This window comes from Apium graveolens, chromosome 6 (genome assembly GCF_009905375.1).
Source record: "Apium graveolens cultivar Ventura chromosome 6, ASM990537v1, whole genome shotgun sequence".
NCBI classification, from domain to species: Eukaryota; Viridiplantae; Streptophyta; class Magnoliopsida; order Apiales; family Apiaceae; genus Apium; species Apium graveolens.
This window is the reverse complement of record NC_133652.1, coordinates 293,892,064-293,908,867: the sequence shown is the minus strand read 5'-3', so window position 1 is coordinate 293,908,867 and position 16,804 is coordinate 293,892,064.

The window sequence follows — 16,804 nt, the reverse complement described above, 5'->3', positions numbered from 1 at the left end:
TAGCCATGTTGTAGTATTAGAATGAGTCAGTAACTTATTTCAGTTTATTTAGGAGAGTCGTGGACTAGTTAGGAGTGTGGGAGATGTTTTAGGTGAGAGTTGCTAGTTTGTAGGAACCAGTTATTTTTTAGCTGTTATTTTAAATTGTTCGTGTATGTACTCAGTTATCTAGAAGCAAGAAATAAACATATCAGTCTTTACTCTCTATCATTTCAAATTACACAGGTGTGTGTTGTGTATACCCGTTCTGTTAATCAACAAAATTCACATGATTTTTTCCTAATTTTTAAACAAAAGAATCATCCAAAACATTGACACATAACCAACATATATCATCATTTACACAGACAAACACTAATTAAGTTAATGAATGAATTTAACACACACACAAATACTAGTTAAGTTCAAATAGAAGAACCATCTAAAAAAATGACTTATTGAGCATTTACCATCATTTACACGCAGAAATTCAAACACTAAAACATACCAATTATAATACCCTCCAAATCCGGGGTATAGATTTGTGGCATTATTAACACTAACTACTTACTAAACCTGTACAAGCATAAAATAATTAAAATAATTACGCGAACTACTACTACTCAGGATCTTTTCAAGGTTAAGAATTGAAAACAAGAACCACAAACCAACTGTATTACAAACCAAACTGAATCAACTATTTCAAGAACTCTCTTTGTTACAAAACATTATTCTATTTACATTTTAAAACTAAACATCTTTTATTCAAACTACCACAATTACTTATCCTGCTACACCTGATCTGGCAACTCAAAACTCTCTTCTAGGATAGGGACAAACACCCTTGGTATAAAAGGGTCCCGCTGCTTGACTCGCTTCTTGACTACTCGGGTTTTGATGGGTAACTGCTCCCCGAGCAGTTCACATAATGTTATTAAGACCTGAAATACAACATTCACATCAAGTATGACAATACCAGGAATATTAGTATATGTTGGAAAGCCTTCTGAGACATAAGAATTAAACATGGAGAAAATACAATTAGACCCCGTATGTGTATGTCACAAAGCATTTGCTGACCAAATTGATAAACAAAGTACAGTGAAAGAAGTGACTAAATAAAGAACCATAGGAATTAGTTTAGTGGCATGTTTCTGTGTTGTGTGTTAGTTTTAATATCTGTACCACCCATATTACAGAACAATACAAGTAATCTTACTTGAAAAAACCTAATGACACAAAGTAAAGATTAACAAAATATAGAAAGTGACAATATTAATGCACATATATATTTTATACACAAACATACAATTTAAAAGCCTACATAAGCATTTTAACACATAATTTTGACACTATAAGCAAAACCATCAAATGTGTTCCAAGTACACATCAAAACCAACATCTAAATTACAGAGTAATCACTCTACAATTAAGTCTAGACGAGCATTTTAATATCAAAACCAGGGGAAGAGCTAGTCGTAGAGTATATAAGCAAACACCCAAAACACTATCTAAATCACAGGGTAATCAACAGAAGACCTTGTACCAGCATCTGTGTTCAAGTACACATATGTCATGGTAGGAAACTTAACACTAGAAGACATATATGAAACCCAAATAGCATATCCATATCAATAAAAAGAACCTGTTGAATTTAATCTAAACATTGTAATGAATAATTAATTTAGATGCTTTATTTCGAATAGTCAGCAGCTGGACTAAGTCATTGAATGTTGGAGAAATTGTAGGATCAGATAATAAAAGTAGTGGCAATTTGTTAGGAGTCTTAGTAGTTAGTTTCCACATTCTGTGCAGCCACGTGATGGGCATTTTTCATATATCTCATGTAATGTAATCTCAGCAAGGTTTTTTTTTAAGTGAATGAAATAATTGTGTTTCTTCGTTTCATATAAACACCTGGTAGTTTAGTAGTTATTTTGAGTTTGATTTTACACCTGGTATCAGAGCAAGGCATTTTAGTTGATGCCCAAATACATGCCAAGAGTGGCAACGATGGAACCAGGGAAGATCAAGGAAGGTGGAGTGAGTTTGAGCTATCCTATGTTAACCAGAGGGAACTACACAGCATGGGCCCTACGGATGAAGATATATATGCAGGCACACGGCATATGGGAAGCGGTGATGCGCAAAGATTCAAAAAAAAACGAGGCCGAGGAGAAGACAGACAAGATTGCTATGGCTGCGATCTATCAGAGTATTCTGGAAGACATATTTTTGTCTTTAGCAGATAAAGGAACTGCGAAGGAAGCCTGGGAGGCTATCAAAGTGATGTGCCAAGGTACAGAACGTGTCAAGATGGCAAAGATTTAGACATTGAAGGCCGAGTTCGAGTCGATGTGCATGAAAGATACCGACTCTCTCGACGACTTCTGCCTGAAAATTACTGGCCTGGTGACAAATATTAGAGCATTGGGAGAAACAGTTGATGAGGCGTATGTAGTAAAGAAAATTCTTTGAGTTGTGCCATAAAAATTTCTGCAGATTGCATCTACTATCGAACAGTTTGGAAATCTTGAAACAATGACAATTGAAGAAACGGTTGGGTCTTTAAAAGCTCATGAGGAGCGACTTAAAGGGCAGGTCGAAAACAGCGGGAGCCAATTGCTCCTGACTGAAGAAGAGTGGCTGAAAAAGGAAAAGGAAGAGGGTAAGTTACTACTTACCAGAGATGAATGGATTAAACGATCAAACCGGGGAGGAACAGAACTAAACCAGGAAAGATATCGAGGCAGAGTCATTGCACGAGATAAGAGTAAGGTCAGATTTTCAACTGCCAAAATTATGGGCATTTTGCGATTGAATGTCGAAAACCACGTCGAGAAAGAGATTTACAAAAGGAGGTAAATTTCTCTGAGACTAAAGAAGATGAACCTACACTGTTGTTTGTAGAAACAGGCAAGGAAGATGGTAATGCTGTATTTTTAAATGAAGAAAATATGGCTCCAACACTGAGAACATGCACTGAAAGAAAGGCAGACTCACAAATATGGTATTTGGACAATGGAGCGAGCAATCATATGACCGGCCAGCGCGGAAAGTTTATAGATTTGGATGAACAAGTGATGGGGAGTGTAAAGTTTCGTGATGGCTCGACTGTTAGCATTAAAGGGAAAGGTACTGTTGCTTCCAAATGTAAGAATGGTGAAACAAAGCTAATCAGAGGAGTGTATTTCATACCCAATTTATGCAACAACATAATAAGTCTCGGACAGCTATCTGAATATGGTAATTAGGTAATATTGAGTGGTGAGTATCTATGGGTTTATGATGAAAAGGATAGATTACTGATGAAAGTGAGACGATCCGAAAATAGACTATACAAAATTAGTCTTGAGGAGAGCACGCCACTTTGTCTGTTAACAAAAGGGGAGGAGGAAACCTGGTTATGGCATGCCCATCTCGGACATGTTAATTTCCAGGCAATGGAATTATTATCAAAGGAACAAATGGCATATGGGATTCCTAAGTTGGTGCAACCGAACAAGCAGTGTGATGGTTGCTTGATGTCAAAGCAGTCACGAAAACCGTTTCCCTCTTCAGCGAATTTCAACGCAACTCAAGCCTTGGAACTAGTACACGGAGACTTATATGGGCCAATTTCACCACCAACACCTGCCGGGAACAAGTATTTTTTCTTGTTAGTGGATGATTATAGCCGAAAAATGTGGGTCTACATGTTAAAAGCAAAGGATGAGGCATTTGGTGCTTTCAAGAAGTTTAAAGAATTAGTTGAAAATGGTAGAGAAGAGAGAATCAGAATTTTCCGAACAGATAGGGGAGGAGAATTTTGCTCAAAAGAATTTACAGCTTTTTGTGAGGATGTTGGTATTCAAAGGCACCTGACAGCACCCTACACCCCACAACAAAATGGGGTGGTTGAGCGTCGAAACATGACGGTTACTGCAATGACTCGAAGTTTTTTGAAAGGGTCAAATATGCCACCTTTTATGTGGGGAGAGGCCGTAAGGCAATCAGTTTATGTACTTAATCGCCTTCCAACTCGGGTACTACGAGGGAAAACTCCGTACGAAGCCTGGACAGGGAACAAGCCAGATTTGGGACACATAAGAGTGTTTGGATGCCTGGCCTACATGAAGGTGCCGTCGGTGCATACTCAGAAGTTAGATGATCAAAGTCTACAGGTGGTGTATTTGGGAAAAGAAACGGGGAGAAAAGCCAGCAGATTGTACGACCCTAGACAAAAGAAATTGCACATAAGTCGTGATGTCGTATTTCGCGAGGATGAATTTTGGAGGTGGGAACAACAAACCAGTAATGAAGTTGGAGTTAAGATACCATCTGGGATATTCACAGTCATTGGACAGACACATGGTGAACTGGGAAATAAAGAAACGGAGAATTCTACTACACAATCTATAACTTCTATTCAGTCACAAAGTGAAACATCACCTGGGCCTCATACAAGTACTGAATCTGAAATATATGCGAGCAATGAACAAAGTCCAACATCAACTGAGAATTCTACTTCAACTGCGAGTAGTGGTGAGCCAAAGAAATTTAAGTTACTCAGTGATATATATGATGTTACGGAAGAGGTTGAGCTTGCTGACGACTTGTTGTTGCACAGTGTTGAAGAACCCAGCACATTCGAACAAGCAGTGCATGAAAAGGAATGGAAAAAAGCTATGGAGGTTGAGCTGCAAGCCATCGAAAGAAATAATACTTGGCAATTGACAGACCTACCAGCGGGTCAAAAGGCAATTGGCCTCAAATGGGTTTTTAAAGTAAAGAAAGATACTAATGGTGAAATAATAAAGTACAAGGCGAGGCTTGTGGCGAAGGGGTACGTGCAAAGGCAGGGTGTTGATTTTGAAGAAGCTTTTGCTCCAGTGACTCGCCTAGAGACTGTCCGATTATTACTAGCTTTGTCGGCTAAAAATGGCTGGGAGGTACATCACTTGGATGTAAAATCAGCCTTCTTAAATGGTGAAATTCAGGAGGAAGTTTATGTTGTCCAACCAGAAGGATTTGTGAAAGAAAATCAAGAGCATAAGGTGTATAAATTGTTAAAGGCTCTGTATGGTTTGAGACAAGCCCCTCGGGCTTGGTATGCACGACTGAGAAAATTTCTGGAAAAACTTGGCTTTGAGAAATGTCCATACGAGCATGCAGTGTACACCAAACGAGAAGGTAATGAGTCTTTAATTATCGGTGTTTACGTTGATGATTTACTAGTGACAGGAACAAGTGTTGCCAATATCATAAAGTTCAAGGAGCAAATGAGCTGTGAATTCGACATGAGTGACCTAGGAAAACTTTCTTATTATCTTGGCATAGAGGTCGATCAAAAGAGAAATTATATTGAGCTAAGGCAAACTGCGTATGCCAAGAAAATTCTGGAAACAGCAGGTATGTCTGACTGCAATCCAGCAGTGTATCCCATGGAACCAAAAACTCAACTGCATAAAGATGTCACTAGTAAGGCAGTTGATTCCATGCAATATAAGAGCCTGATTGGGGGATTAAGATACCTGGTTCATACAAGACCAGATATCTCGTATGCTGTTGGTGTTCTAAGTCGATTCATGGAGAGGCCGACGGTTATGCATCTGAATGTTATTAAGCGTGTTCTGAGGTATATAAAAGGAATAATGGAGTATGGCTTAGTTTACTCGAGGAGTTCATGTAACCATATGTTGTCAGGATATTCTGATAGTGACTTTGGTGGCAACTGTGATGACCGGAAGAGTACCGGAGGGATGGCATTTTATCTAAGTGAAAGCTTAATAACCTGGGTCTCTCAGAAGCAGCGTTGCGTGGCTTTGTCAACATGTGAGGTAGAATTTATGGCTACTACTGCAGCAGCTTGTCAAGGAATATGGCTTCAAAAGTTACTAAGTAAGATTGCTGATGGTTGTACTGGACCAGTTACTTTGTATCTGGATAATAAGTCTGCAATGGATCTGGCGAAAAATCCTGTTTTCCACGGACGTAGCAAGCATATAGACATTAGATATCACTTCATACATGATTGTGTGGAGCGTGGAGACATCGTTATTAAGCATGTTAGTTCAGACGAGCAAAGGGCAGATGTTCTCACTAAAGCTATGTCTGCGGCCAAGTTTGAAAAAATGAGAGAGCTTCTGGGAATCAAGAATCTGGGAAAGCATGTTTAGATTAAGGAAGAATGTGTTGAATTTAATCTAAACATTGTAATGAATAATTAATTTAGATGCTTTATTTCGAATAGTCAGCAGCTGGACTAAGTCATTGAACGTTGGAGAAATTGTAGGATCAGATAATAATAGTAGTGGCAATTTGTTAGGAGTCTTAGTAGTTAGTTTCCACATTCTGTGCAGCCACGTGATGGGCATTTTTCATATATCTCATGTAATGTAATCTCAGCAAGGCTTTTTTTTAAGTGAATGAAATAATTGTGTTTCTTCGTTTCATATAAACACCTGGTAGTTTAGTAGTTATTTTGAGTTTGATTTTACAGAACCAAGTACTAAGAAATCCAAAAACCTAAGACTCACTGAAGTCGAGTCGTCGGACTCACTGAGTTCGGAAATCCAAGATATCTTTAATATTTACGGACTTCAACCAAAGGGCTTTTTATCTACAACATGAATCCATCACCAAACAGTTATAAAATCAACAATTGGTCTAAGTTTTAGCACAGGCGATTTCTAGGGTTTTGAGTATGTGAAGAGATCGAGTTCTTAAAGTGAAGTAAACCATCGAATTTGTGTAATCGATATCGCAAAACACGACTTCGGTATCGGTTTTCATGAGAAATGGATAGCTTTTTCCCAAAGTAGAAATCGACGTTAAGGTTTTGTGAGGTCAGAGGTGTATGCGGCGAGAGAATCATGAGTTTTGTATAATAATTTTTTATACATACATTTCTTATGATAATGTTTAAACATATATTTTATCTTTTTTTAATGAACTTATGCATTTGTTTCTAAAGAAGAGACGTATTATTATTATTATTATTATTATTATTATTATTATTATTATTATTATTATTATTATTATTATTATTTTTATTTTTATTATTATTTTTATTATTATTTTTATTATTATTATTATTTTTATTATTATTATTATTATATTTCACGAATAATGTGATTATGAAAATATTGTGTTTTTTATAAGTAATATATTTTTTTGTGTACATAAGTATATGATAGTATTTATAAGTCCAAGAAGTTTACTTATATGTTTTATTTATTTATTTTGCCCTTGTTGTCAGCATGAACACTTAGCATAATTATTGTATAATTTTATCATTAGCTGACCTTTGCATTGAGAATATGTGGGGACACACTGACTATGCTCTCATCTTATGTAAATGTCATTTTAAAATAGTTGGTATTATATATTAGTTATATTATGCTTCATCTATTTAAATTAGTATTTATTTGGCACTTATATTTGGATTCATTGAAGTGACTAAGGTAAGTTTACTCTTCACACTTTATTTTATTTTAAAATATTTAAAATATTTTTGCACTGTTTTTATATAAAAATTTATGGATACAGTGTTTTAGATAAAAGAATTCCCTCTGACTTGTGAACCAATTAGTAATTGCTAATTGGTCATAGTTCGGGAACTAGTCTTTTATAGCTAATCAGGGAGTTCTAATTATGATGGCTTCCGGAGGGCAAAAACTTATAACACCTTAGTAGGGGCGACATAAATTATGAACTTTTGATACTGTATCACCAGGTATTTGTGGCCTTAGCAGCTGTAAAATTAAGTTATATTTTATGTCATATGGATTATCGGATAATAATTTTGGTTTTATGAAATTAAGATAATTGATCCACTAGTGTAAATTTTTTTCTTGTTGAGCTTTTTGGCTCATTACTTACAAAATTTTCAGGTGCTTAGCTTTTGGCACATCTTAAAGGTGCACTTGATTTGAGCTTGCTTTGCAATAATGTTTTAGTGATTATATTTGTATTGGAGCGGCGTCTCTCAAGATTTGCTATATAATGCTATTTATGTTTGGGAGTGATTATGTTTTTATTGGAGCCGCGTCTCTCAAGATTTTCTATATAATGCTATTTATGTTTGGGAATAAAAAATTATGTAGGTTTATTTGAGACTTATTCTAAGCATGAATAAGATTTGTAGTTTTAATTTGATATTTAAGTATAATTTATTGTCTAAAAAAGTCGGGGTATTAGATGTAGTATTGAGAGCCTAGATGGTATTCAGAGCCTAGGTTAGCTTAGTGTAGACTGGGCTTGGGCTTGACTGTGAGTAGTGAGGCTTGACCTGAGTTATGAGATATGAGCGGTGGCTTGTGAGTTTAGCTCAGTGTGTTATAAAAAAACTACTTCTATTGTGTTTCTTGCCACTCAAATATTTTTGGTATATTTAAATATGTTTTGCATGTTTAAATTTTGCGACCAATTTTTTTTAAGCTGGGTAGAATGTAATATCGGAGATTTTTATATTAAAATATTATGTATTTTATATATTGATATTAACAGTTCTTGTAAATTATAAAATTTATTTGATAGAGTTTTATGTTTTGATAATTAAACTAATTACATTTAAAAATAATAATTATCTTTTGTTTTAATTTTTAAGTTTGTTGTTATTAGTGGGTAAAAATAGCAGTGCTTATAAGACGTGTTCATTGAAAGTGGGTATGAATTTCAAATAGTGGGTGGAGTAGGAAATAAGTTCAACCAATAGTTCTATATAATCCATACTAGTTTTATTTTTCCCTTATACAGTGACTCTCCTACTAGGTAGGTTCTTCTTCATTCTATAATTTATTATATTACATGCATTTTCACTCTTTGACTTTTATATATAATTAAGTGCTCCCATATTTAATGTATATATGTTTTGACAATGCTAATTTCTTTACATGCTATTTATGTCTATGTGCCATAGTTAAAGGCATTGCCTACATACCTATCATTAAACACCTTATTTTACTTGTTATTCTATAAGTGTATATAAGTTTTGTTATCTATGTGCTAGTTTTGATAATTATTTTCTAATGTAATCACATCAACAATTTTTTGTTTATAATTTCACATGAGTTATGTCATAGTATTTTGTAGGTAAATATTTGTGTGTAATTACATTTTATGCAAGGTAAATGTGAGATAGTTCTTTTTACAAATGTATATTTATATATTTTTTGTTATAAATAATTAAAAATAGTTTTTGCATATTATGAAAATTTGAATTTTATGGAGTGATATATTTGTTGTTAAGATACTTTACACCTTTTCTCTCTCACTAAATGATTTATATGCACTCGTCCCTCATGTATTATTATTATTATTATTATTATTATTATTATTATTATTATTATTATTATTATTATTATTATTATTATTATTATTATATTTGAGAAATAATGTGATTATACAAATATTATGTTTTTGATAACTAATATATTTTTTTGTATACATAAGTATATGCTAATATTTATAAGTCGGAGAAGGTTACTTACATGTTTTATTTATTTGTTTTTCCTTTATTGTCCGGATGAACATTTAGTATAAGGGTTGTATAATTTTATTATTAGTTGACCTTTCCAATGAGAATATATGTGTGGACACATTTATTATGCCTCATGTCATGTACATGTCATTTTTAAGATAATTGGTATTAGATATTAATTATATTTTGCTTCATCTATTTAAATTAGGATTATTTGGCATTATATTTGGATTCATTAAGTGAACATAAGTTAACTCTTAACACTTTACTTTATTTTAAAATCTTTAAAATGTTTTTGCGCATATATTTCGGAACTAGCCCTTTTATACTTACTAAAAGAGTTCTACTTATGATGTGTTGGGGAGAGCACACACTTATGATACCTTAGTAAGGGAAATTATGAAACTGTGTCACGGGTATTTGAGACGCAAGGTGTTTCGACTTTTGGTTCATTACTTAAAAAATTTTGAGACACTAAGCTTTTGGCACAAGGACTAGCTTAATTTAGAATAATATTTTAGTGATTATGTTTATATTGGAACTCTCTCAAGATTTGCTATATGATGCTATTTATGTTTGGGATTAAAAAATTGTGTAGGCTTATTTGAGACTTATTGGAAGCATGAATAAAATATGTTTTGCAAGATAACATGTTTTCGAAGATATTTTATTTGCAGAATATAAATGGAGTGCCAGGACTCCAATTAAAAGTTGTTCCATAGAACTTTACTCTATCATGAGTAGTAAACATGTTATTTACATCTTTTTGTCATAAGTGGAATAACGTGTCTAGATTATAATTGCAGTAACAATGAACACCTTGTGTAAATAATAATTATAATAACCATTTATATATAATAATTAAAGTTTGACATGAGTATATACAATTTATTTAATAAGAGAAATGAATGGTCATGATCCATACATTTTTTAGTTGACATCTTTTTTAATATTTAATTGGTAAATTTTTATAGTGCATCGAAATAATGGTACCAATGTGACATATGGTATATGTTAGCGAATTGTGAGATCAAATATGAGCAATCGGTTTAGAAGGAAAATATTGAATTTGATGACAAACAAAAATATTTTTCTAATAATTAAAATAATTATAATTATTAAATATATTATTACTTTCTTATAATAAGAGAAAATAATTGATATATACATTTTTGGATATATAGGTTCTATGGAGTCCCCTATTTTATTGGAGTTCTTCGAGTCCATATATGTTCTGCAAGTAAAATATAACATAAATTATTGCAAAACGTATTATTTTTCGAATGATATTCTACAAATATCACAATTTTATTGAAAATCTTGCAGAATGCATGCATGTTTTTATTGAAGTAATGATATTTGTGAAATATGTTTTGCAAGATAACACGTTTTAGGAGATATTTTATTTGCAGAACATAGATGGACAATTAAAAGTTGTAGTCCATCGAACTTTACTCTATCTTGACTAGTAAACATGTTATTTACACCTTTTTGTCATAACTGCAATACGTGTCTAAATGATAATTATAGTTACAATGAAGACGTTGTGTAAATAATAATTATAATAACCATTTATATATAATAATTAAAGTATGACATTAGTATATACAATTTATTTAATAAGAGAAATGAATGGTCATGATTAGACCGGCCAAAATGGGTCTAGATCCGAAAAACAGAACCGAAATTCGTGAAACCGAGATCCGATCCGAGATCTGAATCATACAATCCGATAGTTATCCGAAAACCGATTTAAACCGATCCGAAAAATACCCGAATCAAAAATTTAACCGAAAATGATACGAAATACAAGCTCCGATTATAAATTGGAACCGATTAAAACTGAATAATTTATTACTTGAACCGAATATGATCCGAAATAAGAAAAATTTATACTTTCAACAATTTTATGTTTATGATAACACACTTATTTAATCATAATCTTTTGTAAAAGTACATTATATTATTTTAAAAATACTAAAGTACATATAAAAATATTTTTAAATCTCAAAAATTAGAAAAATAATTAAGTTATGATCCGAAAATATCTGAACCGAATTTAATCCGAACATAATTTTATTCGATCTTAATCCGAATTTTATCCGATTTTAATCCGAATTAGACCCGACCCGAATCACATCTGATCCAAATGGTCTTCAAATATACTATAATCCGAAAGTTGATCCGATCCGAAATTGATCCAATCTGAAACCGAACCGGGTATCCGAATTTCCAGGTCTAGTCATGATCCATACATTTTTTAGTTGACATTTTTTTAATATTTAACTCATAAATTTTATACCGCATCTAAATAATGGTACCAATGTGACATATGGTATATGTTGCCAATTATTTGATCAAATATCATTGATAGGTTTTGAAAGAAAATGTTGCATTTGATGACAACCAAAAATATTGTTAAAATAATTAAAATAAGTATAATTATTAAATATATTGTTACTTACTTATAATAAGAGAAAATAATTGATATATACATTTTTATATATATAAGTTCTATGGAGTCCCCTATTTTATTGGAGTTTTGGGAGTCCATATATGTTCTGCAAGTAAAATATAACCTAAATTGTTGCAAAACTTATTATTTTTAGAATGATATTCTACAGATATCAAAATTTTATTGAAAATTTTGGAGATTGCATAGATTTTACAAGTACAACGTTGCAAAATATATTATTCTACAAAACATGCTTAGTTTGCATAACATAAATGTTCACGTTGCAGAACATACATAAAATTTGCATGAATTTATTGAAGTAATGATATTTATGAAATATGTTTTGCAAGATAACAGGTTTTAGAAGATATTTTATTTGCATAACATAAATGGAGTGGGAGGACTCCAATTAAAAGTTGTACCGCAATAACCTGTCTAGATGATAATTGTAGTTACAATAAAGAAGTTGTGTAAATAATAATTATAATAACCATTTATATATAATAATTAAAGTATGACATGAGTATATACAATTTATTTAATAAGAGAAATGAATGGTCATGATCCATACATTTTTTAGTTGACATTTTTTTCATATTTAACTCGTAAATTTATAGTACATCTAAATAATGGTACCAATGTGACATATGGTATATGTTGCCAATTATTTGATCAAATATCATTGACAGATATTAAAGAAAAATATCAAATTTGATGACAAACAACAATATTTATAATAATTAAAATATGTATAATTATTAAATATATTGTAACTTATAGTAAGAGAAAATAATTGATATAAAACCACTAATATGGTAAGGGCAAAAAAGTATTTATTTTATGTTAATGTGTACTATCTCTATTCATCTCTCCCGTCAACCTCATCTCATTTACATCTTTTTGTAATAACCTCTTTCTAGATGATTTCTTATCTTTTATCTTCCCTTTCCTCAGCATTACGAGTCACCAATAATTCTCCACACTGTTGAGTTGGGTTATTATTATTTAGCTCTTTTTTGCTACTCATAACTTTATAATTTGAAAGCTCAAATGGTAAAGTTTGTGCTATATCTTATGTACATTATCACTCCACCCTGCATTCTGCATGTACACGGTTAACTCTAATGTATTAGTTTCATTTGTATGCTTCTACATGCACTTTGGAAGACAATCATTTTCTACATGCAAGATAATAAATAGTTTTTGGATTAGTCATTAATTGATGTGACATATTTAGTTGAAATCACACTTTGTTTAACGTGTTTGCTAGACATTTCAATTCCCTACATTTTCATATTTAGTTGAAATGACATTTCCTTCACCCATAAAATAACATAATTTTTTGATCATCAATCCCACATATAATTATTGTACATTATTATTATTATTACTATTACTATTATTATTATTATTTTATTATTCTTAATATTGTTATTATTATTATAGTTTTTAATATTATTATTATTATTATTATTATGAGTATTATTATTATTATCATGTTGACCTATTATTGTGTAATATCCGAGATTTTTATATTAAATTATTTTGTATTTTATATATTGATATAACTGTTCTTGTATATTATAAAATATATTTGATAGATTATATGTTTTGAAAATTAAAATAATTGCATTTAAAAATAATAATTATCTTTTGTTTTAATTTTTAAGTTTGTTATTATTAGTGGCTAAAAAGTAGGAGTGTAGATAAGACGTGTTCACAGAAGGTGGGTATGAATTTCAAATAGTGGGTGGAGTACAGGCTGTAAATAAATTCTATATAGAGAAAATGGGACATGAGGACAACCTCATGGTTGTCCCCTCCGGTTATAAAAATACTACGTTGTTGAGTATGTATATATAGGCACACGTCTCTCTAATCCCTTATATAATACACTCACAAATACTATAGAAAAATAACTAATGATAGAATTATTTTTCTAGGGTACTCATCTGTCCAGCATGCCCAAACTTGAGAATATAAAAATGGTCAACCAACAAATGGAACCGAAAAATGGACAACTCATAGGAGATTATTATATTCTTGTAGTTTAGAGTCAGGTGTTATAACCCGTTCATAAGTAGTGTATATGGAACTTAGTATCCATCTTCCTAAGATATATTTCTCAAGAATTGTCTTCATGAAGAATTTTTGTTACATAAGATATAACACATGCAACCCTGCATTTTTAAACTTTGCACAAGTACACACAAAATTGAAATATGATGTATTAACATCAACCATGTGTGATACAAGCTTATTTTTATAGTCAAAAGTCACTTCAAAAGTTAAATTATCTCCCTCTCCTTTAATATTTTTATGCCGACAATGAAATAATAATCTAAATTCTTACATAAATTTTTTGAAAACCAATCTGGTATAAACCTGTCCTCCATGAGCCTCAACCCGATATATCTCCGCTACGTCATACCGATGAATAAATTCGGACAATGCAGTAGTACTATGAACAAATCCGTCAAAGAAAGCATTCATACTCTCGCTTCTTTTAATGGATATCATACCTGCAATAGTTATAAATATTGTTTGATTCATAGTTAACAAATAAAAGTAGCAGCATGAGTAGTAAAAATTATCAAATAAACATCGAGTACAAAAAGAAAGATATGGCTCAAAATAGGAAGACTATGACCGATAGAAAAAGATACAGAAATACAGAGGTACTTGCACAAAAGGTTTTCCCTAAATAAGCTCGCACCCAATGATGCCTTTGCGCATGCATAATCTCTAACCATTTCCAAGATTTCTTTTCGCTTTTTTGTTTCTCTGTCCGAGGCTCTTCAAAATGGTGTTGGTATTTGTCTTTCATCATAGTCCAACATATTTCTGATTCTTCGATACTTCTACTTTTTTTTGATCATTTAGAGTAGACTTCATCAAATTCTGGATTATACGAAGATCGAAGTGAACAAATATGTTCATCCTCATGCAGTCCCAGATGCCACTTACAAAATCTATGATGTGTATATGGAAAAACCTTTTTAATTGCATTACGGATAGCTGGATCTTGATCTGTAATAATTGCACCTACATTTCAACCAATTTTCAAATAACCAAATAAAAGTCTCTTCACGCTCATCGGCCAAAAGGGAACAACCAAACAAAGTGGATTACATATGATGATTTACACCCGTAAATGGTGCAAACGGCATTGAAAAACTATTAGTTCTGTACGTCATGTCAAACACAACAACATTGTTAAATAACATATATGAATTCCTCGCTCTTCAATGTGCCCATAAAATGCTTCTACAAACTTGATTCTCATCAATTTCTATTGCATAATAAAATTGAGAATCTTGTGCTTGTCTCTCCAAAAATTTTTATAACTACACCGCACTTTCTCTCAATGTTACTATTTCGGCTAATTCTCAGATGATCACTAACTTGTTGTAAAGTAAATTTATTTGATGGCTGATCAGATACATTCAGCAAACGAGAAACTTTAGCCGGCCCAATTCCACATCTATGATATTCTTCTATAGTCATCTTGGTCTGTTCTTCGTGACATAATTTATGATGTGAACGCAAATGCACCTTCTTTTTTGGAGAATCAATCATTGGATGTGTATGTGTTTTATAAAAACTGCTAATGCACCAAGTTCCTCCATTAGTTTGATGAATATACATATGAGCCTTACAAAATTCTCTTGTTTCTCTTTTTCGTTTTACTTCCCTCTCCAACTCTCGTTTATCACGCCCTTTAAAGCCCTCTTTGTTACACACAAAATATCTCTTTATAACCGTACCATCTTTAGATTTAGTAGATGAATATTTTCGTGTAACAAATCCTTGTTTCAAAGAAAAAATCTTATAAAAATCGTAAGCTACTTCACTAGTAGGAAATTCGAGACCAATTCGAGGCTTATGTATCAACATGACAGCCTTCATCCGTGATAGAATCTGGTTCCTGAATAGAGTTGTGTGATTCATCTTCATAATCTTCATAATCTGATAACTGTTGTTTTTCCTCAGGCTCGTATATACACCGACTATGTTCATCGTTCTACAATGATTTAATGCAAAAAATCCTAATTTTAGGATTGGACTAAGACATGACTGGTGAATTTGGATTTTAAGGGAGTACCCTCTTGGATTTTGAGGGAAGGAGACAGGTGAGGTTAGAGACGTGTTTATGAATTAATTGATGAAACATATGTATAAACTGAACGATGTTGTATTTTTATAACCTCAGGGGACAAACTCAAGATTGTCCTCAGCCCCGGTTTTCTCTTCTATATAATCCTTACTAGTTTTATTTTTCTCTTTGTACACTGACTCTCCTACTAGGTCTTTTTTACTTCATTCTATATTTTATAATATTACATGCATGTTTTACTCTGTGACTTGTATATACAATTAAATGCTCCCCTATTTCATGTATATATATTTTGACACTCCTAATTTCTTTCCAAGCTATTTAAGTCTATGTGCCATCCTTAAAGGCCTTGCCTACATAGCTATCATTAAACACCTTATTTTATTATTATTTTATAGGTGTTTTAAGTTTTTTTATCTTTTTGCTATTTTTGGTAATCATTTTCTAATATAATCACATCAACAAATTTTAGTTATTAATTTCACCTGAGTTATGTCATAGTATTTTGTAAGTAAATATTTGTGTGTAATTACATTTTATGCAAGGTAAACCTGAGATAGTTCTTTTTACAAATGTACATTCATATTTTTATGTTGTAAATAATTAAAAATAGTTTTTGCATATTCAGAAGATTTGAATTTGCTGGAATTAGTTTTAGAGCGGAAATCACATGGTATACTTGTTGTTAAGTTACTTTACACCATCAGGTTTAATGCTCTGTATTTGTAAAATAATAGTAATTGCTTGTTTTAGGTGAAATCACTTATTTTATGGATCGAAGGAAAACCTT